General features: G+C 52.5%; 1 protein-coding gene and 2 pseudogenes across 2 annotated transcripts in view; 2 read left to right on the top strand and 1 right to left on the bottom strand.

The window, feature by feature from the left end:
• Positions 1–25,812, bottom strand: part of LOC142489353 (merlin-like) — a 216,878-nt gene that overhangs the window by 128,628 nt on the left and 62,438 nt on the right. The gene's annotated exons all lie outside the window — the stretch shown is intronic.
• Positions 735–7,743, top strand: LOC142490575 (F-box/LRR-repeat protein 6-like; annotated as a pseudogene).
• LOC142490574 (F-box/LRR-repeat protein 6-like) lies at positions 24,317–25,085 on the top strand (annotated as a pseudogene).

The following is a 25,812-nucleotide window of genomic DNA, read 5'->3' as shown; positions in this document are numbered from 1 at the left end:
GCAGAAAATACTGCAGAACTGGCACTACCAGAGGGCAGCCAGAGTGTTGCAAACACTGCAGAAGTTGCATCATCAGAGGGGTGCCATGAAATCACTGAACCTGCACAAGGGCTACCAATTAGCCTCAAGAAAGCACAACCTGTGCACAGTGCGGGGGAGGGAGGAATGCAGAGAGGAGCTGCAGCTGTTACCTGTGCAGCCTCAGGAAAAAACATTACAGAGGAACCACTAGCCACAGATGGTGCAAAACAACAGAGGCCACCAGCAGCCACAGATGGTGCAGCACAGAGGCCACCAGCAGCCACAGACGGTGCAGCCACAGACGGTGCAGCACAGAGGCCACCAGCAGCCACAGACGGTGCAGCACAGAGGCCACCAGCAGCCACAGACGGTGCAGCCACAGACGGTGCAGCACAGAGGCCACCAGCAGCCACAGACGGTGCAGCACAGAGGCCACCAGCAGTCACAGACGGTGCAGCACAGAGGCCACCAGCAGCCACAGACGGTGCAGCACAGAGGCCACCAGCAGCCACAGACGGTGCAGCACAGAGGCCACCAGCAGCCACAGACGGTGCAGCACAGAGGCCACCAGCAGCCACAGACGGTGCAGCACAGAGACCACCAGCAGCCACAGACGGTGCAGCACAGAGGCCACCAGCAGCCACGGGTGGTGCAGCACAGCGGAGTATCCCTGGAGAAGCTGGAGAGAGACCAGAGAGAGCAGAAGGGTCCGCATGGAGAGGTGCCGGTCCAGGGTCCGGCAGTTACCCCCAGTTTCCAAGCCCCACTGCCAAGCGGATAAATGTGGTGAGACTGCGATACAAAGGTTTTGGGGATATTCCTGATAAATGCTTCATTGGTAAAGCCCTTTTGAAGGAATCTATGGGGTTTGAGGCCTCAGACATTTTTGCTTTCATACACACCCCAGGTAACAGGGAATATGACATAAGCTTCAAAAGGGGGGATTTGCTAGAAGCTTTCTGGCACAGATTTGAGGACTTGAAATTCACACTTCTGTGGAAAGACTTTGTTGCCATCTCTGTAAGTTGTCCTGCAACCAAACTGGTGACTGTAATGTTTCGCAACGAGGCCGTTGCCAAACAAGACATTCTTTATTGGTTGAAAAGACAATGTACTATGCTGTCTGATCTGGAGAAAATAGAGGAGGAGATCTGGGAAGGAGCGTGGGTGTGGACTGGGGGTTGGAGGTGTAAGGTTAAGCTGTGGGAAAGATTTGGTGTGTCTCACCACCTCCCAAATTCCCTCTTCATTGGGGGGGACAGAGGGGTCTGTTTTTACAGTGGCCAGCCCAGGCTTTGCTTCAAATGTGGGTCCAACAGGCATTTGAATGCGAGCTGTGATAAGATCAGGTGCAGCCAGTGTGGGGTTCTGGGGCATAACCGATCTGTATGTCCTAATACTGTGCTGTGTAATTTGTGTGGGGGACAGGGTCACTCTTTTAGGGAGTGTCCTGAGGCGGTGCATAATAAGGATCCCCAGGACACTGAGACAGCCCTAGAAGAGGAGACCCAGACAAATGAGTTTGGTGCCATGGAGCTATCCTTTGAGCAGGAGCCGGCAGGAGGGGAGCAGGGGCCAGCAGCGGCAGGAGAAGAGCAGGGGCCAGCAGCAGGAGGGGAGCAGGGGCCAGCAGCGGCAGGAGGGGAGCAGGGGCCAGCAGCGGCAGGAGAGGAGCAGGGGCCAGCAGCGGCAGGAGAGGAGCAGGGGTCAGCAGCGGCAGGAGAGGAGCAGGGGCCAGCAGCGGCAGGCGGGGAGCAGGGGCCAGCAGCGGCAGGCGGGGAGCAGGGGCCAGCAGCGGCAGGCGGGGAGCAGGGGCCAGCAGTGGCAGGCAGGGTGAAGGGGCCAGCAGCGGCAGGCGGAGAGCAGGGGCCAGCAGCGGCAGGAGGGGAGCAGGGGTCAGCAGGAGGGGAGCAGGAGCCAAAAGGGGAGGGATGGGAGCATGTAACTAAAACAAAGAAAAAGGCCAAAGACAGAGGTAACAATGGGGAGTTACAGTCATCAGGGATACACACCTCAAATACCTATGATGCATTGTCTTGGGGGGATACTATGGATGCAATGGAGGAAGGTGGAATAGAAGCCCTCAAAAGTGAGGGGGAGGAGGAGGGAATAGCAGATACAGTTAAAAAAAAAAGATGTGTCCGCCCACTGACCCCGCACAGCCTATAAGGTTTTGCACTGTGAATGTTAACAGTGTTAGAACCGCTACCACCCGAGGTATTACTTTTGGGGAATTGAAAAAATGGGATTATGATATTTATTTTTTACAGGAAACTAGATTGATTTCAGCATCTGGCATCTTTAATTCTAAAAGAGATTGGAAAGAGGGGGCTTCCTTTTGGTCTATTGGGCCTGATTCTTATGATGGTGTTGGGTTTTTATTTAAGATTGCACATTTTCAATGCATAAAATTAGTTGAAATGTCACCAGGTCGGTGTCTATTAATTGATATTGTTATTGACAAAGTGCAATATAGGTTAATTAATGTTTATGGACCCCAAAAACTAAGTTTGAGGAAACTCTTATTTGAACAAATAAAGCGTATTTATTTACAAGTAAAACAGTGCTATTAGCTGGAGATTTCAATTGTGTAACATGTATTCAGGATAGGTTAGGGGTCCGTAAATAATAAAGTACTTTCTGAGGAGGAAACATTGCAAGGGATGGTTGCTCAGATTAGAGGGCAGAAACAGAGGGAAGAAAGCAGAATAGAACAGAAACAGTAGGAAAAACTGTGGAGAAATGTAAATATTTGAAATAATTGCACTGAATTTGTGTTCTATTGTTTTATTTGTATTTTTATTCCCCTGCCGATGTAAATATGTAATGTTTTGACTGTTTCTGTATTGTACATGTTGCATGTTTTTTTCAACAAATAAAATCACTGCCTTGCTGCACGTTGTTGTTCCTGATATCGTTACCAGACCCCTGCTTGCCTACCGCCTACCCCTCTCGCTGCCTGCCCTGGACTTATGCCTGTGACCCCGACTTCGACATCAAGGCTCTGCCTGTCCTGCCCTTTCCAGCCCCTGGGATCCACGCCACAGTTCCACAAGACTGGACAATTACATTGTTTTATCATTTTTTATGAAGCTCTTTGATTTGGACACATACACTTACTGATAGGGTGACGATACGTCCCGCTTTAGCCAGGACAGTCTCAGAGTATCATTAAACGTCCCGGTGTCCCCACAATATTCTCAAAATCATTCAAATGTCCCAGTTTTTATGTTTTCCCTGTTTGCACTCACTTAAAACCATAAAAGTAGACACTGCCTGTTTTTATGTGATCTATCGCATCAAAGAGTAAACATCTTAAATATATTGGTAAACTAATTACCGGTCGCTATATGTAATAAAGTAATGCACTGTGAGTACAATCAAAAATACAGCATAAAGGAGGGCGTTATTAGACAAATACCATTAGAATAGTTCGTTTTAAGTGATGTCACTTGTTCTATAAATAATTTTTTCATGTGTCTCGGTTTCATCTTTTCAAAATCTGGTCACCCTAATTTACTGATCAACATTGGATGTTATGACGTACTGAACGAATTCATCTTGGGGTGAACATCCTCTTCTGGACCATGCTGCAGGAAGATTGTCCCCAGCAATATTGCCCATTTTAAAGGGACCAAAAAAGTTACAAGAAGTTATACATGGGAAAAACAAACAAAGCTATAATAAAACATCCCTGTTGGATTAACCAATGACAGTGAAGGAGGAAGAAATAATCCATCCAATAGGATGGTTTAAAAATAGTCTGCATTAAAAACTCTGAGCACGAGCAGCAGCAGCCCAATGTCATGGCATCAAAGGTTAACAGAGCCCTCCAGGCGGGCAGGAGGATACGTGGCGGCGCTGGTAGTGGCCCCACGAGACGTTGGCCACGGCCCTCGTACTACATCCAGCACACTGACAAGGACATGCTGTTCTCATCTCAGACGAAGGGGGGAACAAAGACACATAGAACACCCCAGCAAGAGGCTGCGGAGAAAGGGAGAGACCCCCGAAACTGACATCACGGCACTCATCTCTGACCCTGGATCTCTGATCCGTCAGACCGTGGAGAGGCTGATACAGGACCGGCTGTTTCTCCTGATCGAGTTTTCGCTGCATCATTGGAAGGAGCAGGTCTCGTTTGTAGCGAAGACCCTGTCTGTCTCCTGTACGCTCCTCTCGTCCCTCACGCTGTCTCACTGCTGCAGTGTTAGTGCCGACGCTCTGCTCCCTGCAGCGCAGAACAGCCCCCTTTATTTACCTATTTTTGAAAGCTCCCCTGAAATCACGGATGGTAGCATTACATTTTTTAGCATTTTTTATGAATCTCTTTTACTTGGACACATACAGAAACTCATAGGGTGACTATACGTCCAGCTTTATTTGGGCTAGTCTCAGATTTTCATTAAACGTCCTGGTGTCCTGACAATGTTCTTAAAACCGTTCAAATGTCCCGGTTTTTATTTTTTCCATGTTTGGACTCACATAAAACCGTAAAAGTAGACACTGCCTGTTTTTATGTGATCTATCACATCAAAGAGTAAACATTTTAAATGTCTTGGTAAACTAATTACCGGTCGCTATATGTAATGCACTGTGAAAACAATCAATAATAGCTTTCGCTGCATCATTGGAAGGAGCAGGTCCCGTTTGTAGTGAAGAGTCTGTCTTCTGTCCGCTCCTCCCATCCCTCACGCTGTCTCACTGCAGCGGTGTCCGTGCCGACGCTCTGCTCTCTGCAGCGCAGAACTACACCCCAACTGCACAGTCGCAACCTGCAGAACTCACAGGTTGAGTCTCTGGCCGTGCTGGGATTCCAGGACGTCTGTGGCGCTCGCCTGCAGCGTCTGTGGCTGATCTAAAGTACCTATCTGTAACGGATCAGGGGACACGCGCCTCTCAGTGGGTCCCCGTCACCTCTGGCCCCACGGTGGCTCTCTGCCCTGGTTCTCCGCCCCTTCAGCCTCTTATCTGTCCCACGCACGCGACCGGGGCGCGCGCACGGCAACCTTACAGAGAGCGCGCGCACCCGGTCCTCTTACCAGCCCTCCCGCGTTGCTGGCGCCGCCCCCCATCGGCTGCAGGCCATTACCAGGAATCACACCCCTGTCTCCCTCCCTGCTCACCTGGACCTATCCCTGCGAGCACCCAGACAGGCCTCCGCTCCACCCCTTGCTACCATTGGCCCTCCTTCCTTTATAACCCCAGTCTGCCCTCTCCGTCGTCTCTCAGCATAGCTTCTCTGTGGCTCCTGTGTGCAGTGTCTATGCCTAGCTCTGCTCTCTGTTGCAGCTCTTGTTCCTGTCCCTGCCCCTGTTTGGATACCCATGGATTGATCTCGGCTCAGCTTGACTACGTGTACCTCTCTACTCCTGGACTCTGCTTTGGACCTCACTACGCTGCTTTCTCCTGCCCCTGACCCTAGGCTCTTGGACATTAACCCTCCGACTTCTGGCACCCCGGACTCAGCAAGTATATCATTAACCCTTTTCTCACCAAGCCCGGCAACGCATCTTACCACACTCCGGGCACGCCCTCACTGCTGTGGGTGCGTGTTATACCCTTACCCATCTCAGTACTGGGGACTGGTCAGGTCTGCGGGCATACAGTCGTTACAATATGCTGAGCCCAACAAACGCAGATCCCCCTGAGGTGGGCCAAGGTGTCACTATGGATCACTGGCAATTTTTAAGCGACCAAGTTACCGCTGTGGCGCAAAAACTTTCTACACTCTCCCTGCGGGAATCTCCAGCTGCACCGTCCCCACCTGCCCCACTACCTAAGGGTAATTTTGAACCACGTCTTCCACCTCCTAACCGGTATGCCGGAGACCCCCTTACTTGCCGGGGATTCTTGAACCAGTGTGACGTCCAGTTCGAGATGTCCCCATCTTGGTTTCCCTCAGGTCGTTCTAAGGTGGCCTAGTCTATGCTCTGCTCACTGGCGATGCGCTCGCTTGGGCTTCTCCCCTCTGGGAACACCGATCAGACCTAACCCAAGATTACCCCAAGTTCCGGCGAGAATTTCAGCTGGTCTTTGACACACCAGCACGTAGGGAGACTGCTGCTTCTTCCTTGTTCCATCTTTCCCAGGGTTGTAGGCCGGCTGCAAGATACGCGGTGGAGTTCCGCACCATCGCTGCAGAAACCCAGTGGAACGATGAGGCTCTCGCCGCGGGCATACTGGCAGGGTTTGTCCGAATCTCTCAAGGATGACCTCGCAGCTCATGTTCGTCCCTCATCTCTAGAGGATATCATTGCCCTCAGCATCCGGATGGACCAGCGCATTCAAGAGCAACGCCACGAGCGCCAGCACCCTCGTTTACTGTCTCCCTTGCCTGTTTCTCCTAGGTCTGATCCTTTGGCTCCTCCTGCGTTGAACACCCGCGAACCGATGCAAATCGGTAGCCAACAGCTTCGGGCCGCTGAGAGAACACACCGCCGAGATGAGGGTCTCTGCTACTACTGCGGCTCCCCGGAACACCAACTACGTCACTGTCGCGTGAAACCGGGAAACGAGAACGCCCAGTAAAGGTAGAGGGGCTTCTACTGGGTACCATTTCTCCTTGCCCCTCTTCCCCCAAGAGCTACCGAAGAGAATCCTTCTCCCCATAACTCTTGTGTTTCCTAATGTCAAGGTAGAGGTTGAAGCCTTAATCGACTCCGGGTCTGGTGGCAACTTTTTGGATCACGACTATGCTTGCAATAATCAAATCCCATTAGTCAAGAAGAAGTCTCCCATCGGCCTGGAGGCCATCGACGGCCGACCGCTCCAACCAGTCTTCATTATTTGGCAATCTATTCCCCTCACCATGACCACTGTGACGCTCTGCTCTCTGCAGCGCAGAACTGCCCCCAACTGCACAGTCTCAACCTGCAGAACTCACAGGTTGAGTCTCCGGCCGTGCTGGGATTCCAGGATGTCTGTGGCGCTCGCCTGCAGCGTCTGTGGCTGACCTACAGTACCCATCTGACTGCCACCAGCAGCCTAGCAAGTTGTTCCTGTCCAGACCGGAGACTCCTAGAGCTCAGCACGGAGATAAAGCAGGTTGAAAATCAACTACAGATCTATATGGAGGCTCTACCGAGAGGCTGTCCCAAACTGGAGGTGCTTCGCCTGCTGAACCTAGTGTGGTCCCCCAAGTCGGGTAGGCGCTGCTCTCCGGAGCTCAGGGAGCTGTGTATGGCCACCTCGTCCTATTCATTTGTGAGCAACGCTGTGAGTGTGAGACTACTGCGAGACTCCCCCAAACAGAGTGCTGGTTCTGAGGGTCTGCTACAGAGTTACCCTGGCGAGCATCAGTCAGCTTCCCTGTACAGACCTGCAGAGCCTGTATCTTGGCCTATACTGCAGCACTAAGGACATGACCCCACCCCCCTCCGGGTGTGCCCTCTTAGCCCGCCGGTAGAGCCACAGCCAGAGAGTTGGGCATGACGGCGCAGATACAGCGAGGAGGAACTGATGGAGGCATGTCGCATCCTTGCCAGGGGCGGAGCCAACGACACGCTGCACTCGCTAATCCTCGTGGGGACAAAGGTCACCTCCTGTGCCGTCAGGAAGCTGCTCTCAAGCTGCCACACTCTCACTCACCTGGACTTGTCCTCTTGCTGTTACCTCCCACGAGGGATGAAACACGTGTACCGGGGCGGTGATGACATCTGCCGGTGCATGTGGGGGCTGACCGAAGGTTCAGGGAAAGGGGGAGCAGAGCCAATACCATGATGTACTGAGCAGGGGGCTGACCGAAGGTTCAGGGGTGGGGGGAGCAGAGCCACGTCCGTGATAGTCTGAGCTAGGGGCAGAAGGTTTGGGGGAGGGGGAGAGGCAGGATCAGAGCAATGTCCCTGAACTGCTTAGCTGGAGTTCAGGAGTTTGGGGGGGCTCATCCCCCGTCTGATTCTCTCATCGAAAGCACACGCAGAACCTACTCCCCATGTCTAATTATGTTATCCCCAGGACACGCAGAGCTTCATCACCGTGTCAGATTCTCTCATCCCCAGCACACATAGAGCCTCTTCCCCGTGCCAGGTTATCTTATCCCCAGCACACGCAGAGCCTCCTCCCCCTGTCTGATTGTTATCCCCTGCACATGCAGAGCCTCCTCCCCGTCTGATTATCTCCTCCTCAGCACATGCTGGCTGTGCCTCCTTGCTTGTTTATTTATACTGGTGCTTCCTGGATAGACTAGACCACTGCCTTGCTGCACGTTGTTGTTTCTGATATCGTTACCAGACCCCTGCTTGCCTACCGCCTACCCCTCTCGCTGCCTGCCCTGGACTTATGCCTGTGACCCCGACTTCGACATCAAGGCTCTGCCTGTCCTGCCCTTTCCAGCCACTGGGATCCACGCCACTGTTCCACAAGACTGGACAATTACATTGTTTTATCATTTTTTATGAAGATCTTTGATTTGGACACATACACTTACTGATAGGGTGACGATAAGTCCCGCTTTAGCCAGGACAGTCTCAGAGTATCATTAAACGTCCCGGTGTCCCCACAATATTCTCAAAATCATTCAAATGTCCCAGTTTTTATGTTTTCCCTGTTTGCACTCACTTAAAACCATAAAAGTAGACACTGCCTGTTTTTATGTGATCTATCACATCAAAGAGTAAACATCTTAAATATATTGGTAAACTAATTACCGGTCGCTATATGTAATAAAGTAATGCACTGTGAGTACAATCAAAAATACAGCATAAAGGAGGGCGTTATTAGGCAAATACCATTAGAATAGTTCGTTTTAAGTGATGTCACTTGTTCTATAAATAATTTTTTCATGTGTCTCGGTTTCATCTTTTCAAAATCTGGTCACCCTAATTTACTGATCAACATTGGATGTTATGACGTCCTGAACGAATTCATCTTGGGGCGAACATCCTCTTCTGGACCATGCTGCAGGAAGATTGTCCCCAGCAATATTGCCCATTTTAAAGGGACCAAAAAAGTTACAAGAAGTTATACATGGGAAAAACAAACAAAGCTATAATAAAACATCCCTGTTGGATTAACCAATGACAGTGAAGGAGGAAGAAATAATCCATCCAATAGGATGGTTTAAAAATAGTCTGCATTAAAAACTCTGAGCACGAGCAGCAGCAGCCCAATGTCATGGCATCAAAGGTTAACAGAGCCCTCCAGGCGGGCAGGAGGATACGTGGCGGCGCTGGTAGTGGCCCCACGAGACGTTGGCCACGGCCCTCGTACTACATCCAGCACACTGACAAGGACATGCTGTTCTCATCTCAGACGAAGGGGGGAACAAAGACACATAGAACACCCCAGCAAGAGGCTGCGGAGAAAGGGAGAGACCCCCGAAACTGACATCACGGCACTCATCTCTGACCCTGGATCTCTGATGCGTCAGACCGTGGAGAGGCTGATACAGGACCGGCTGTTTCTCCTGATCGAGTTTTCGCTGCATCATTGTAAGGAGCAGGTCTCGTTTGTAGTGAAGACCCTGTCTGTCTCCTGTCCGCTCCTCTCGTCCCTCACGCTGTCTCACTGCTGCAGTGTTAGTGCCGACGCTCTGCTCCCTGCAGCGCAGAACAGCCCCCTTTATTTACCTATTTTTGAAAGCTCCCCTGAAATCACGGATTGTAGCATTACATTTTTTAGCATTTTTTATGAATCTCTTTTACTTGGACACATACAGAAACTCATAGGGTGACTATACGTCCAGCTTTATTTGGGCTAGTCTCAGATTTTCATTAAACGTCCTGGTGTCCTGACAATGTTCTTAAAACCGTTCAAATGTCCCGGTTTTTATTTTTTCCATGTTTGGACTCACATAAAACCATAAAAGTAGACACTGCCTGTTTTTATGTGATCTATCACATCAAAGAGTAAACATTTTAAATGTCTTGGTAAACGAATTACCGGTCGCTATATGTAATGCACTGTGAAAACAATCAATAATAGCTTTCGCTGCATCATTGGAAGGAGCAGGTCCCGTTTGTAGTGAAGAGTCTGTCTTCTGTCCGCTCCTCTCGTCCCTCACGCTGTCTCACTCCAGCGGTGGTGTCCGTGCCGACGCTGTGCTCTCTGCAGCGCAGAACTACACCCCAACTGCACAGTCGCAACCTGCAGAACTCACAGGTTGAGTCTCTGGCCGTGCTGGGATTCCTGGACGTCTGTGGCGCTCGCCTGCAGCGTCTGTGGCTGATCTACAGTACCTATCTGTAACGGATCAGGGGACACGCGCCTCTCAGTGGGTCCCCGTCACCTCTGGCCCCACGGTGGCTCTCTGCCCTGGTTCTCCACCCCCTCAGCCTCTTATCTGTCCCACACCGAGCCGTTCCTCCGCGGCGCACTCCGCATCCGCACGCACGCGACCGGGGCACGCACGCGACCGGGGCACGCACGCGACCGGGGCACGCGCACGGCAGCCTTACAGAGAGCGCGTGCACCCGATCCTCTTACCAGCCCTCCCGCGTCGCTGGAGCCGCCCCCCATCGGCTGCAGGCCATTACCAGGAATCACACCCCTGTCTTCCTCCCTGCTCACCTGGACCTATCCCTGCGAGCACCCAGACAGGCCTCCGCTCCACCCCTTGCTACCATTGGCCCTCCTTCCTTTATAACCCCAGTCTGCCCTCTCCGTCGTCTCTCAGCATAGCTTCTCTGTGGCTCCTGTGTGCAGTGTCTATGCCTAGCTCTGCTCTCTGTTGCAGCTCTTGTTCCTGTCCCTGCCCCTGTTTGGATACCCTTGGATTGATCTCGGCTCAGCTTGATTACGTGTACCTCTCTACTCCTGGACTCTGCTTTGGACCTCACTACGCTGCTTTCTCCTGCCCCTGACCCTAGGCTCTTGGACATTAACCCTCCGACTTCTGGCACCCCGGACTCAGCAAGTATATCATTAACCCTTTTCTCACCAGGCCCGGCAACGCATCTTACCACACTCCGGGCACGCCCTCACTGCTGTGGGTGCGTGTTATACCCTTACCCATCTCAGTATTGGGGACTGGTCAGGTCTGCGGGCATACAGTCGTTACAATATGCTGAGCCCAACAAACGCAGATCCCCCTGAGGTGGGCCAAGGTGTCACTATGGATCACTGGCAATTTTTAAGCGACCAAGTTACCGCTGTGGCACAAAAACTTTCTACACTCTCCCTGCGGGAATCTCCAGCTGCACCGTCCCCACCTGCCCCACTACCTAAGGGTAATTTTGAACCACGTCTTCCACCTCCTAACCGGTATGCCGGAGACCCCCTTACTTGCCGGGGATTCTTGAACCAGTGTGACGTCCAGTTCGAGATGTCCCCATCTTGGTTTCCCTCAGATCGTTCTAAGGTGGCCTAGTCTATGCTCTGCTCACTGGCGATGCGCTCGCTTGGGCTTCTCCCCTCTGGGAACACCGATCAGACCTAACCCAAGATTACCCCAAGTTCCGACGAGAATTTCAGCTGGTCTTTGACACACCAGCACGTAGGGAGACTGCTGCTTCTTCCTTGTTCCATCTTTCCCAGGGTCGCAGGCCGGCTGCAAGATACGCGGGGGAGTTCCGCACCATCGCTGCAGAAACCCAGTGGAACGATGAGGCTCTCGCCGCGGGCATACTGGCAGGGTTTGTCCGAATCTCTCAAGGATGACCTCGCAGCTCATGTTCGTCCCTCATCTCTAGAGGATATCATTGCCCTCAGCATCCGGATGGACCAGCGCATTCAAGAGCAACGCCACGAGCGCCAGCGCCCTCGTTTACTGTCTCCCTTGCCTGTTTCTCCTAGGTCTCATCCTTTGGCTCCTCCTGCGTTGGACACTCCCGAACCGATGCAAATCGATAGCCAACAGCTTCGGGCCGCTGAGAAAACACACCGCCGAGATGAGGGTCTCTGCTACTACTGCGGCTCCCCGGAACACCAACTACGTCACTGTCGCGTGAAACCGGGAAACGAGAACGCCCAGTAAAGGTAGAGGGGCTTCTACTGGGTACCATTTCTCCTTGCCCCTCTTCCCCCAAAGAGCTACCGAAGAGAATCCTTCTCCCCATAACTCTTGTGTTTCCTAATGTCAAGGTAGAGGTTGAAGCCTTCATCGACTCCGGGTCTGGTGGCAACTTTTTGGATCACGACTATGCTTGCAATAATCAAATCCCGTTAGTCAAGAAGAAGTCGCCCATCGGCCTGGAGGCCATCGACGGCCGACCGCTCCAACCAGCCTTCATTATTTGGCAATCTATTCCCCTCACCATGACCACTGCGATGCTCTGCTCTCTGCAGCGCAGAACTGCCCCCAACTGCACAGTCTCAACCTGCAGAACTCACAGGTTGAGTCTCCGGCCGTGCTGGGATTCCTGGATGTCTGTGGCGCTCGCCTGCAGCGTCTGTGGCTGACCTACAGTACCCATCTGACTGCCACCAGCAGCCTAGCAAGTGGTTCCTGTCCAGAGCGGAGACTCCTAGAGCTCAGCACGGAGATAAAGCAGGGTGAAAATCAACTGCTGATCTATATGGAGGCTCTACCGAGAGGCTGTCCCAATCTGGAGGTGCTTTGCCTGCTGAACCTAGTGTAGTCCCCCAAGTCGGGTAGGCGCTGCTCTCCAGAGCTCAGGGAGCTGTGTATGGCCACCTCGTCCTATTCATTTGTGAGCAACGCTGTGAGTGTGAGACTACTGCGAGACCCCCAAACTGAGAGTGCTGGTTCTGAGGGTCTGCTACAGAGTTACCCTGGCGAGCATCAGTCAGCTTCCCTGTACAGAACTGCAGAGCCTGTATCTTGGCCTATACTGCAGCAATAAGGACATGACCCGTGGAGAGGCTGATACAGGACCGGCTGTTTCTCCTGATCGAGTTTTCGCTGTATCATTGGAAGGAGCAGGTCTCGTTTGTAGCAAAGACCCTGTCTGTCTCCTGTCCGCTCCTCTCGTCGCCCACTCTGTCTCACTGCTGCAGTGTTAGTGCCGATGCTCTGCTCCCTGCAGCGCAGAACAGCCCCCTTTATTTACCTATTTTTGAAAGCTCCCCTGAAATCACGGATTGTAGCATTACATTTTTTAGCATTTTTTATGAATCTCTTTTACTTGGACACATACAGAAACTCATAGGGTGACTATACGTCCAGCTTTATTTGGGCTAGTCTCAGATTTTCATTAAACGTCCTGGTGTCCTGACAATGTTCTTAAAACCGTTCAAATGTCCCGGTTTTTATTTTTTCCATGTTTGGACTCACATAAAACCGTAAAAGTAGACACTGCCTGTTTTTATGTGATCTATCACATCAAAGAGTAAACATTTTAAATGTCTTGGTAAACTAATTACCGGTCGCTATATGTACTGCACCGACACACTTTATTCGAGCAAATACCCAGTATGTACCTGGCAGATACCTGGAATGCGCCGCTCCTCACCTCTGACAAGCCCCGTTGCGTTTGCCTTCCCAGCCTGGGTTCATGCCTGGCTGACGGGCGGCTGATCTGTTAAATAATGATTAGGATTTAATAGGCTGCAATGTTTCGCGTGTCTACCAGATGGCATAAATTCATGAATTGTAATGCAGTATATATATATATATACTGTGCAATATTGCAGCCAGCGGGAATAAAATGCTTCAATCCCTGCCTGGAAAATACCTCAATGCACTCGGGCAGAAAACAGTCACAAACCTCAATACACCCGGGTATACCCGAATTCGTGGGACTAGCCGAGCTCGAATAAAGTGTGTCGCCAGTGTAATGCACTGTGAAAACAATCAATAATAGCTTTCGCTGCATCATTGGAAGGAGCAGGTCCCGTTTGTAGTGAAGAGTCTGTCTTCTGTCCGCTCCTCTCGTCCCTCACGCTGTCTCACTCCAGCGGTGGTGTCCGTGCCGACGCTGTGCTCTCTGCAGCGCAGAACTACACCCCAACTGCACAGTCGCAACCTGCAGAACTCACAGGTTGAGTCTCTGGCCGTGCTGGGATTCCTGGACGTCTGTGGCGCTCGCCTGCAGCGTCTGTGGCTGATCTACAGTACCTATCTGTAACGGATCAGGGGACACGCGCCTCTCAGTGGGTCCCCGTCACCTCTGGCCCCACGGTGGCTCTCTGCCCTGGTTCTCCACCCCTTCAGCCTCTTATCTGTCCCACGCACGCGACCGGGGCGCGCGCACGGCAGCCTTACAGAGAGCGCGCGCACCCGATCCTCTTACCAGCCCTCCCGCGTTGCTGGCGCCGCCCCCCATCGGCTGCAGGCCATTACCAGGAATCACACCCCTGTCTCCCTCCCTGCTCACCTGGACCTATCCCTGCGAGCACCCAGACAGGCCTCCGCTCCACCCCTTGCTACCATTGGCCCTCCTTCCTTTATAACCCCAGTCTGCCCTCTCCGTCGTCTCTCAGCATAGCTTCTCTGTGGCTCCTGTGTGCAGTGTCTATGCCTAGCTCTGCTCTCTGTTGCAGCTCTTGTTCCTGTCCCTGCCCCTGTTTGGATACCCTTGGATTGATCTCGGCTCAGCTTGACTACGTGTACCTGTCTACTCCTGGACTCTGCTTTGGACCTCACTACGCTGCTTTCTCCTGCCCCTGACCCTAGGCTCTTGGACATTAACCCTCCGACTTCTGGCACCCCGGACTCAGCAAGTATATCATTAACCCTTTTCTCACCAAGCCCGGCAACGCATCTTACCACACTCCGGGCACGCCCTCACTGCTGTGGGTGCGTGTTATACCCTTACCCATCTCAGTACTGGGGACTGGTCAGGTCTGCGGGCATACAGTCGTTACAATATGCTGAGCCCAACAAACGCAGATCCCCCTGAGGTGGGCCAAGGTGTCACTATGGATCACTGGCAATTTTTAAGCGACCAAGTTACCGCTGTGGCGCAAAAACTTTCTACACTCTCCCTGCGGGAATCTCCAGCTGCACCGTCCCCACCTGCCCCACTACCTAAGGGTAATTTTGAACCACGTCTTCCACCTCCTAACCGGTATGCCGGAGACCCCCTTACTTGCCGGGATTCTTGAACCAGTGTGACGTTCAGTTCGAGATGTCCCCATCTTGGTTTCCCTCAGGTCGTTCTAAGGTGGCCTAGTCTATGCTCTGCTCACTGGCGATGCGCTCGCTTGGGCTTCTCCCCTCTGGGAACACCGATCAGACCTAACCCAAGATTACCCCAAGTTCCGGCGAGAATTTCAGCTGGTCTTTGACACACCAGCACGTAGGGAGACTGCTGCTTCTTCCTTGTTCCATCTTTCCCAGGGTCGCAGGCCGGCTGCAAGATACGCGGTGGAGTTCCGCACCATCGCTGCAGAAACCCAGTGGAACGATGAGGCTCTCGCCGCGGGCATACTGGCAGGGTTTGCCCGAATCTCTCAAGGATGACCTCGCAGCTCATGTTCGTCCCTCATCTCTAGAGGATATCATTGCCCTCAGCATCCGGACGGACCAGCGCATTCAAGAGCAACGCCACGAGCGCCAGCGCCCTCGTTTACTGTCTCCCTTGCCTATTTCTCCTAGGTCTCATCCTTTGGCTCCTCCTGCGTTGGACACCCCCGAACCGATGCAAATCGATAGCCAACAGCTTCGGGCCGCTGAGAAAACACACCGCCGAGATGAGGGTCTCTGCTACTACTGCGGCTCCCCGGAACACCAACTACGTCACTGTCGCGTGAAACCGGGAAACGAGAACGCCCAGTAAAGGTAGAGGGGCTTCTACTGGGTACCATTTCTCCTTGCCCCTCTTCCCCCAAGAGCTACCGAAGAGAATCCTTCTCCCCATAACTCTTGTGTTTCCTAATGTCAAGGTAGAGGTTGAAGCCTTCATCGACTCCGGGTCTGGTGGCAACTTTTTGGATCACGACTATGCTTGCAATAATCAAATCCCGTTAGTCAATAAGAAGTCGCCCATCGGCCATCGACGGCCGACCGCTCCAACCAGCCTTCATTATTTGGCAATCTATTCCCCTCACCATGACCACTGCGACGCTCTGCTCTCTGCAGCGCAGAACTGCCCCCAACTGCACAGTCTCAACCTGCAGAACTTACAGGTTGAGTCTCCGGCCATGCTGGGATTCCAGGATGTCTGTGGCGCTCGCCTGCAGCGTCTGTGGCTGACCTACAGTACCCATCTGTCTGCCACCAGCAGCCTAGCAAGTGGTTCCTGTCTCCAGAGCGGAGACTCCTAGAGCTCAGCACGGAGATAAAGCAGGGTGAAAATCAACTGCTGATCTATATGGAGGCTCTACAGAGAGGCTGTCCCAATCTGGAGGTGCTTCGCCTGCTGAACCTAGTGTGGTCCCCCAAGTCGGGTAGGCGCTGCACTCCAGAGCTCAGTGAACTGTGTATGGCCACCTCGTCCTATTCATTTGTGAGCAACGCTGTGAGTGTGAGACTACTGCGAGACTCCCCCAAACTGAGAGTGCTGGTTCTGAGGGTCTGCTACAGAGTTACCCTGGCGAGCATCAGTCAGCTTCCCTGTACAGAACTGCAGAGCCTGTATCTTGGCCAATACTGCAGCACTAAGGACATGACCCCACCCCCCTCCGGGTGTGCCCTCTTAGCCCGCCGGTAGAGCCACAGCCTGTGAGAGTTGGACATGATGGCGCAGATACAGCGAGGAGGACCTGATGGAGGCATGTCGCATCCTTGCCAGGGGCAGAGCCAACGACACACTGCACTCGCTAAACCTCGTGGGGACAAAGGTCACCTCCTGTGCCATCAGGAAGCTGCTCTCAAGCTGCCACTCTCACTCACCTGGACTTGTCCTCTTGCTGTTACCTCCCGCGAGGGATGAAACACGTGTACCGGGGCGGTGATGACATCTGCCGGTGCATGTGGGGGCTGACCGAAGGTTCAGGGAAAGGAGGAGCAGAGCCAATACCGTGATGTACTGAGCAGGGGGCTGACCGAAGGTTCAGGGGTGGGGTGAGCAGAGCCACGTCCGTGATAGTCTGAGCTAGGGGCAGAAGGTTTGGGGGACGGGGAGAGGCAGGATCAGAGCAATGTCCCTGAACTGCTTAGCTGGAGTTCAGGAGTTCGGGGGGGCTCATCCCCCGTCTGATTCTCTCATCGAAAGCACACGCAGAACCTACTCCCCATGTCTAATTATGTTATCCCCAGCACACGTAGAGCCTCTTCCCCGTGCCAGGTTATCTTATCCCCTGCACATGCAGAGCCTCCTCCCCCTGTCTGATTGTTATCCCCTGCACATGCAGAGCCTCCTCCCCCTGTCTGATTGTTATCCCCTGCACATGCAGAGCCTCCTCCCCCTGTCTGATTATCTCCTCCTCAGCACATGCAGATTGAGCCTCCTTGCTTGTTTATACTGGTGCTTCCTGGATAGACTAGACCACTGCCTTGCTGCACACAGACTATGTGATTAGTGAGACCTCACTGTCAGAAAGCAATCTGGGTGATACAAACAATGCTGAAGTGGTCATATCACAGAGCAGCCAGAGTGCAGAAAATACTGCAGAACTGGCACTACCAGAGGGCAGCCAGAGTGTTGCAAACACTGCAGAAGTTGCATCATCAGAGGGGTGCCATGAAATCACTGAACCTGCACAAGGGCTACCAATTAGCCTCAAGAAAGCACAACCTGTGCACAGTGCGGGGGAGGGAGGAATGCAGAGAGGAGCTGCAGCTGTTACCTGTGCAGCCTCAGGAAAAAACATTACAGAGGAACCACTAGCCACAGATGGTGCAAAACAACAGAGGCCACCAGCAGCCACAGATGGTGCAGCACAGAGGCCACCAGCAGCCACAGACGGTGCAGCCACAGACGGTGCAGCACAGAGGCCACCAGCAGCCACAGACGGTGCAGCACAGAGGCCACCAGCAGCCACAGACGGTGCAGCCACAGACGGTGCAGCACAGAGGCCACCAGCAGCCACAGACGGTGCAGCACAGAGGCCACCAGCAGTCACAGACGGTGCAGCACAGAGGCCACCAGCAGCCACAGACGGTGCAGCACAGAGGCCACCAGCAGCCACAGACGGTGCAGCACAGAGGCCACCAGCAGCCACAGACGGTGCAGCACAGAGGCCACCAGCAGCCACAGACGGTGCAGCACAGAGACCACCAGCAGCCACAGACGGTGCAGCACAGAGGCCACCAGCAGCCACGGGTGGTGCAGCACAGCGGAGTATCCCTGGAGAAGCTGGAGAGAGACCAGAGAGAGCAGAAGGGTCCGCATGGAGAGGTGCCGGTCCAGGGTCCGGCAGTTACCCCCAGTTTCCAAGCCCCACTGCCAAGCGGATAAATGTGGTGAGACTGCGATACAAAGGTTTTGGGGATATTCCTGATAAATGCTTCATTGGTAAAGCCCTTTTGAAGGAATCTATGGGGTTTGAGGCCTCAGACATTTTTGCTTTCATACACACCCCAGGTAACAGGGAATATGACATAAGCTTCAAAAGGGGGGATTTGCTAGAAGCTTTCTGGCACAGATTTGAGGACTTGAAATTCACACTTCTGTGGAAAGACTTTGTTGCCATCTCTGTAAGTTGTCCTGCAACCAAACTGGTGACTGTAATGTTTCGCAACGAGGCCGTTGCCAAACAAGACATTCTTTATTGGTTGAAAAGACAATGTACTATGCTGTCTGATCTGGAGAAAATAGAGGAGGAGATCTGGGAAGGAGCGTGGGTGTGGACTGGGGGTTGGAGGTGTAAGGTTAAGCTGTGGGAAAGATTTGGTGTGTCTCACCACCTCCCAAATTCCCTCTTCATTGGGGGGGACAGAGGGGTCTGTTTTTACAGTGGCCAGCCCAGGCTTTGCTTCAAATGTGGGTCCAACAGGCATTTGAGTGCGAGCTGTGATAAGATCAGGTGCAGCCAGTGTGGGGTTCTGGGGCATAACCGATCTGTATGTCCTAATACTGTGCTGTGTAATTTGTGTGGGGGACAGGGTCACTCTTTTAGGGAGTGTCCTGAGGCGGTGCATAATAAGGATCCCCAGGACACTGAGACAGCCCTAGAAGAGGAGACCCAGACAAATGAGTTTGGTGCCATGGAGCTATCCTTTGAGCAGGAGCCGGCAGGAGGGGAGCAGGGGCCAGCAGCGGCAGGAGAAGAGCAGGGGCCAGCAGCAGGAGGGGAGCAGGGGCCAGCAGCGGCAGGAGGGGAGCAGGGGCCAGCAGCGGCAGGAGAGGAGCAGGGGCCAGCAGCGGCAGGAGAGGAGCAGGGGTCAGCAGCGGCAGGAGAGGAGCAGGGGCCAGCAGCGGCAGGCGGGGAGCAGGGGCCAGCAGCGGCAGGCGGGGAGCAGGGGCCAGCAGCGGCAGGCGGGGAGCAGGGGCCAGCAGTGGCAGGCAGGGTGAAGGGGCCAGCAGCGGCAGGCGGAGAGCAGGGGCCAGCAGCGGCAGGAGGGGAGCAGGGGTCAGCAGGAGGGGAGCAGGAGCCAAAAGGGGAGGGATGGGAGCATGTAACTAAAACAAAGAAAAAGGCCAAAGACAGAGGTAACAATGGGGAGTTACAGTCATCAGGGATACACACCTCAAATACCTATGATGCATTGTCTTGGGGGGATACTATGGATGCAATGGAGGAAGGTGGAATAGAAGCCCTCAAAAGTGAGGGGGAGGAGGAGGGAATAGCAGATACAGTTAAAAAAAAAAGATGTGTCCGCCCACTGACCCCGCACAGCCTATAAGGTTTTGCACTGTGAATGTTAACAGTGTTAGAACCGCTACCACCCGAGGTATTACTTTTGGGGAATTGAAAAAATGGGATTATGATATTTATTTTTTACAGGAAACTAGATTGATTTCAGCATCTGGCATCTTTAATTCTAAAAGAGATTGGAAAGAGGGGGCTTCCTTTTGGTCTATTGGGCCTGATTCTTATGATGGTGTTGGGTTTTTATTTAAGATTGCACATTTTCAATGCATAAAATTAGTTGAAATGTCACCAGGTCGGTGTCTATTAATTGATATTGTTATTGACAAAGTGCAATATAGGTTAATTAATGTTTATGGACCCCAAAAACTAAGTTTGAGGAAACTCTTATTTGAACAAATAAAGCGTATTTATTTACAAGTAAAACAGTGCTATTAGCTGGAGATTTCAATTGTGTAACATGTATTCAGGATAGGTTAGGGGTCCGTAAATAATAAAGTACTTTCTGAGGAGGAAACATTGCAAGGGATGGTTGCTCAGATTAGAGGGCAGAAACAGAGGGAAGAAAGCAGAATAGAACAGAAACAGTAGGAAAAACTGTGGAGAAATGTAAATATTTGAAATAATTGCACTGAATTTGTGTTCTATTGTTTTATTTGTATTTTTATTCCCCTGCCGATGTAAATATGTAATGTTTTGACTGTTTCTGTATTGTACATGTTGCATGTTTTTTTCAACAAATAAAATCACTGCCTTGCTGCACGTTGTTGTTCCTGATATCGTTACCAGACCCCTGCTTGCCTACCGCCTACCCCTCTCGCTGCCTGCCCTGGACTTATGCCTGTGACCCCGACTTCGACATCAAGGCTCTGCCTGTCCTGCCCTTTCCAGCCCCTGGGATCCACGCCACAGTTCCACAAGACTGGACAATTACATTGTTTTATCATTTTTTATGAAGCTCTTTGATTTGGACACATACACTTACTGATAGGGTGACGATACGTCCCGCTTTAGCCAGGACAGTCTCAGAGTATCATTAAACGTCCCGGTGTCCCCACAATATTCTCAAAATCATTCAAATGTCCCAGTTTTTATGTTTTCCCTGTTTGCACTCACTTAAAACCATAAAAGTAGACACTGCCTGTTTTTATGTGATCTATCGCATCAAAGAGTAAACATCTTAAATATATTGGTAAACTAATTACCGGTCGCTATATGTAATAAAGTAATGCACTGTGAGTACAATCAAAAATACAGCATAAAGGAGGGCGTTATTAGACAAATACCATTAGAATAGTTCGTTTTAAGTGATGTCACTTGTTCTATAAATAATTTTTTCATGTGTCTCGGTTTCATCTTTTCAAAATCTGGTCACCCTAATTTACTGATCAACATTGGATGTTATGACGTACTGAACGAATTCATCTTGGGGTGAACATCCTCTTCTGGACCATGCTGCAGGAAGATTGTCCCCAGCAATATTGCCCATTTTAAAGGGACCAAAAAAGTTACAAGAAGTTATACATGGGAAAAACAAACAAAGCTATAATAAAACATCCCTGTTGGATTAACCAATGACAGTGAAGGAGGAAGAAATAATCCATCCAATAGGATGGTTTAAAAATAGTCTGCATTAAAAACTCTGAGCACGAGCAGCAGCAGCCCAATGTCATGGCATCAAAGGTTAACAGAGCCCTCCAGGCGGGCAGGAGGATACGTGGCGGCGCTGGTAGTGGCCCCACGAGACGTTGGCCACGGCCCTCGTACTACATCCAGCACACTGACAAGGACATGCTGTTCTCATCTCAGACGAAGGGGGGAACAAAGACACATAGAACACCCCAGCAAGAGGCTGCGGAGAAAGGGAGAGACCCCCGAAACTGACATCACGGCACTCATCTCTGACCCTGGATCTCTGATCCGTCAGACCGTGGAGAGGCTGATACAGGACCGGCTGTTTCTCCTGATCGAGTTTTCGCTGCATCATTGGAAGGAGCAGGTCTCGTTTGTAGCGAAGACCCTGTCTGTCTCCTGTACGCTCCTCTCGTCCCTCACGCTGTCTCACTGCTGCAGTGTTAGTGCCGACGCTCTGCTCCCTGCAGCGCAGAACAGCCCCCTTTATTTACCTATTTTTGAAAGCTCCCCTGAAATCACGGATGGTAGCATTACATTTTTTAGCATTTTTTATGAATCTCTTTTACTTGGACACATACAGAAACTCATAGGGTGACTATACGTCCAGCTTTATTTGGGCTAGTCTCAGATTTTCATTAAACGTCCTGGTGTCCTGACAATGTTCTTAAAACCGTTCAAATGTCCCGGTTTTTATTTTTTCCATGTTTGGACTCACATAAAACCGTAAAAGTAGACACTGCCTGTTTTTATGTGATCTATCACATCAAAGAGTAAACATTTTAAATGTCTTGGTAAACTAATTACCGGTCGCTATATGTAATGCACTGTGAAAACAATCAATAATAGCTTTCGCTGCATCATTGGAAGGAGCAGGTCCCGTTTGTAGTGAAGAGTCTGTCTTCTGTCCGCTCCTCCCATCCCTCACGCTGTCTCACTGCAGCGGTGTCCGTGCCGACGCTCTGCTCTCTGCAGCGCAGAACTACACCCCAACTGCACAGTCGCAACCTGCAGAACTCACAGGTTGAGTCTCTGGCCGTGCTGGGATTCCAGGACGTCTGTGGCGCTCGCCTGCAGCGTCTGTGGCTGATCTAAAGTACCTATCTGTAACGGATCAGGGGACACGCGCCTCTCAGTGGGTCCCCGTCACCTCTGGCCCCACGGTGGCTCTCTGCCCTGGTTCTCCGCCCCTTCAGCCTCTTATCTGTCCCACGCACGCGACCGGGGCGCGCGCACGGCAACCTTACAGAGAGCGCGCGCACCCGGTCCTCTTACCAGCCCTCCCGCGTTGCTGGCGCCGCCCCCCATCGGCTGCAGGCCATTACCAGGAATCACACCCCTGTCTCCCTCCCTGCTCACCTGGACCTATCCCTGCGAGCACCCAGACAGGCCTCCGCTCCACCCCTTGCTACCATTGGCCCTCCTTCCTTTATAACCCCAGTCTGCCCTCTCCGTCGTCTCTCAGCATAGCTTCTCTGTGGCTCCTGTGTGCAGTGTCTATGCCTAGCTCTGCTCTCTGTTGCAGCTCTTGTTCCTGTCCCTGCCCCTGTTTGGATACCCTTGGATTGATCTCGGCTCAGCTTGACTACGTGTACCTCTCTACTCCTGGACTCTGCTTTGGACCTCACTACGCTGCTTTCTCCTGCCCCTGACCCTAGGCTCTTGGACATTAACCCTCCGACTTCTGGCACCCCGGACTCAGCAAGTATATCATTAACCCTTTTCTCACCAAGCCCGGCAACGCATCTTACCACACTCCGGGCACGCCCTCACTGCTGTGGGTGCGTGTTATACCCTTACCCATCTCAGTACTGGGGACTGGTCAGGTCTGCGGGCATACAGTCGTTACAATATGCTGAGCCCAACAAACGCAGATCCCCCTGAGGTGGGCCAAGGTGTCACTATGGATCACTGGCAATTTTTAAGCGACCAAGTTACCGCTGTGGCGCAAAAACTTTCTACACTCTCCCTGCGGGAATCTCCAGCTGCACCGTCCCCACCTGCCCCACTACCTAAGGGTAATTTTGAACCACGTCTTCCACCTCCTAACCGGTATGCCGGAGACCCCCTTACTTGCCGGGGATTCTTGAACCAGTGTGACGTCCAGTTCGAGATGTCCCCATCTTGGTTTCCCTCAGGTCGTTCTAAGGTGGCCTAGTCTATGCTCTGCTCACTGGCGATGCGCTCGCTTGGGCTTCTCCCCTCTGGGAACACCGATCAGACCTAACCCAAGATTACCCCAAGTTCCGGCGAGAATTTCAGCTGGTCTTTGACACACCAGCACGTAGGGAGACTGCTGCTTCTTCCTTGTTCCATCTTTCCCAGGGTCGCAGGCCGGCTGCAAGATACGCGGTGGAGTTCCGCACCATCGCTGCAGAAACCCAGTGGAACGATGAGGCTCTCGCCGCGGGCATACTGGCAGGGTTTGTCTGAATCTCTCAAGGATGACCTCGCAGCTCATGTTCGTCCCTCATCTCTAGAGGATATCATTGCCCTCAGCATCTGGACGGACCAGCGCATTCAAGAGCAACGCCACGAGCGCCAGCGCCCTCGTTTACTGTCTCCCTTGCCTGTTTCTCCTAGGTCTCATCCTTTGGCTCCTCCTGCGTTGGACACCCCCGAACCGATGAAAATCGATAGCCAACAGCTTCGGGCCGCTGAGAAAACACACCGCCGAGATGAGGGTCTCTGCTACTACTGCGGCTCCCCGGAACACCAACTACGTCACTGTCGCGTGAAACCGGGAAACGAGAACGCCCAGTAAAGGTAGAGGGGCTTCTACTGGGTACCATTTCTCCTTGCCCCTCTTCCCCCAAGAGCTACCGAAGAGAATCCTCCTCCCCATAACTCTTGTGTTTCCTAATGTCAAGGTAGAGGTTGAAGCCTTCATCGACTCCGGGTCTGGTGGCAACTTTTTGGATCACGACTATGCTTGCAATAATCAAATCCCGTTAGTCAAGAAGAAGTCGCCCATCGGCCATCGACGGCCGACCGCTCCAACCAGCCTTCATTATTTGGCAATCTATTCCCCTCACCATGACCACTGCGACGCTCTGCTCTCTGCAGCGCAGAACTGCCCCAACTGCACAGTCTCAACCTACAGAACTCACAGGTTGAGTCTCCGGCCATGCTGGGATTCCAGGATGTCTGTGGCGCTCGCCTGCAGCGTCTGTGGCTGACCTACAGTACCCATCTGTCTGCCACCAGCAGCCTAGCAAGTGGTTCCTGTCTCCAGAGCGGAGACTCCTAGAGCTCAGCACGGAGATAAAGCAGGGTGAAAATCAACTGCTGATCTATATGGAGGCTCTACAGAGAGGCTGTCCCAATCTGGAGGTGCTTCGCCTGCTGAACCTAGTGTGGTCCCCCAAGTCGGGTAGGCGCTGCTCTCCAGAGCTCAGGGAGCTGTGTATGGCCACCTCGTCCTATTCATTTGTGAGCAACGCTGTGAGTGTGAGACTACTGCGAGACTCCCCCAAACTGAGAGTGCTGGTTCTGAGGGTCTGCTACAGAGTTACCCTGGCGAGCATCAGTCAGCTTCCCTGTACAGAACTGCAGAGCCTGTATCTTGGCCAATACTGCAGCACTAAGGACATGACCCCACCCCCCTCCGGGTGTGCCCTCTTAGCCCGCCGGTAGAGCCACAGCCTGTGAGAGTTGGACATGATGGCGCAGATACAGCGAGGAGGACCTGATGGAGGCATGTCGCATCCTTGCCAGGGGCAGAGCCAACGACACGCTGCACTCGCTAAACCTTGTGGGGACAAAGGTCACCTCCTGTGCCATCAGGAAGCTGCTCTCAAGCTGCCACTCTCACTCAACTGAACTTGTCCTCTTGCTGTTACCTCCCGCGAGGGATGAAACACGTGTACCGGGGCGGTGATGACATCTGCCGGTGAATTTGGGGGCTGACCGAAGGTTCAGGGAAAGGAGGAGCAGAGCCAATACCGTGATGTACTGAGCAGGGGGCTGACCGAAGGTTCAGGGGTGGGGTGAGCAGAGCCATGTCCGTGATAGTCTGAGCTAGGGGCAGAAGGTTTGGGGGACGGGGAGAGGCAGGATCAGAGCAATGTCCCTGAACTGCTTAGCTGGAGTTCAGGAGTTCGGGGGGGCTCATCCCCCGTCTGATTCTCTCATCGAAAGCACACGCAGAACCTACTCCCCATGTCTAATTATGTTATCCACAGCACACGTAGAGCCTCTTCCCCGTGCCAGGTTATCTTATCCCCTGCACATGCAGAGCCTCCTCCCCCTGTCTGATTGTTATCCCCTGCACATGCAGAGCCTCCTCCCCCTGTCTGATTGTTATCCCCTGCACATGCAGAGCCTCCTCCCCCTGTCTGATTATCTCCTCCTCAGCACATGCAGATTGAGCCTCCTTGCTTGTTTATACTGGTGCTTCCTGGATAGACTAGACCACTGCCTTGCTGCACGTTGTTGTTTCTGATATCGTTACCAGACCCCTGCTTGCCTACCGCCTACCCCTCTCGCTGCCTGCCCTGGACTTATGCCTGTGACCCCGACTTCGACATCAAGGCTCTGCCTGTCCTGCCCTTTCCAGCCACTGGTATCCACGCCACTGTTCCACAAGACTGGACAATTACATTGTTTCATCATTTTTTATGA

Source organism: Ascaphus truei, chromosome 3 (genome assembly GCF_040206685.1).
Source record: "Ascaphus truei isolate aAscTru1 chromosome 3, aAscTru1.hap1, whole genome shotgun sequence".
NCBI lineage: Eukaryota > Metazoa > Chordata > Amphibia > Anura > Ascaphidae > Ascaphus > Ascaphus truei.
Note: the sequence above shows the minus strand (reverse complement) of the source record. Positions and strands in the feature narration are given on the sequence as shown.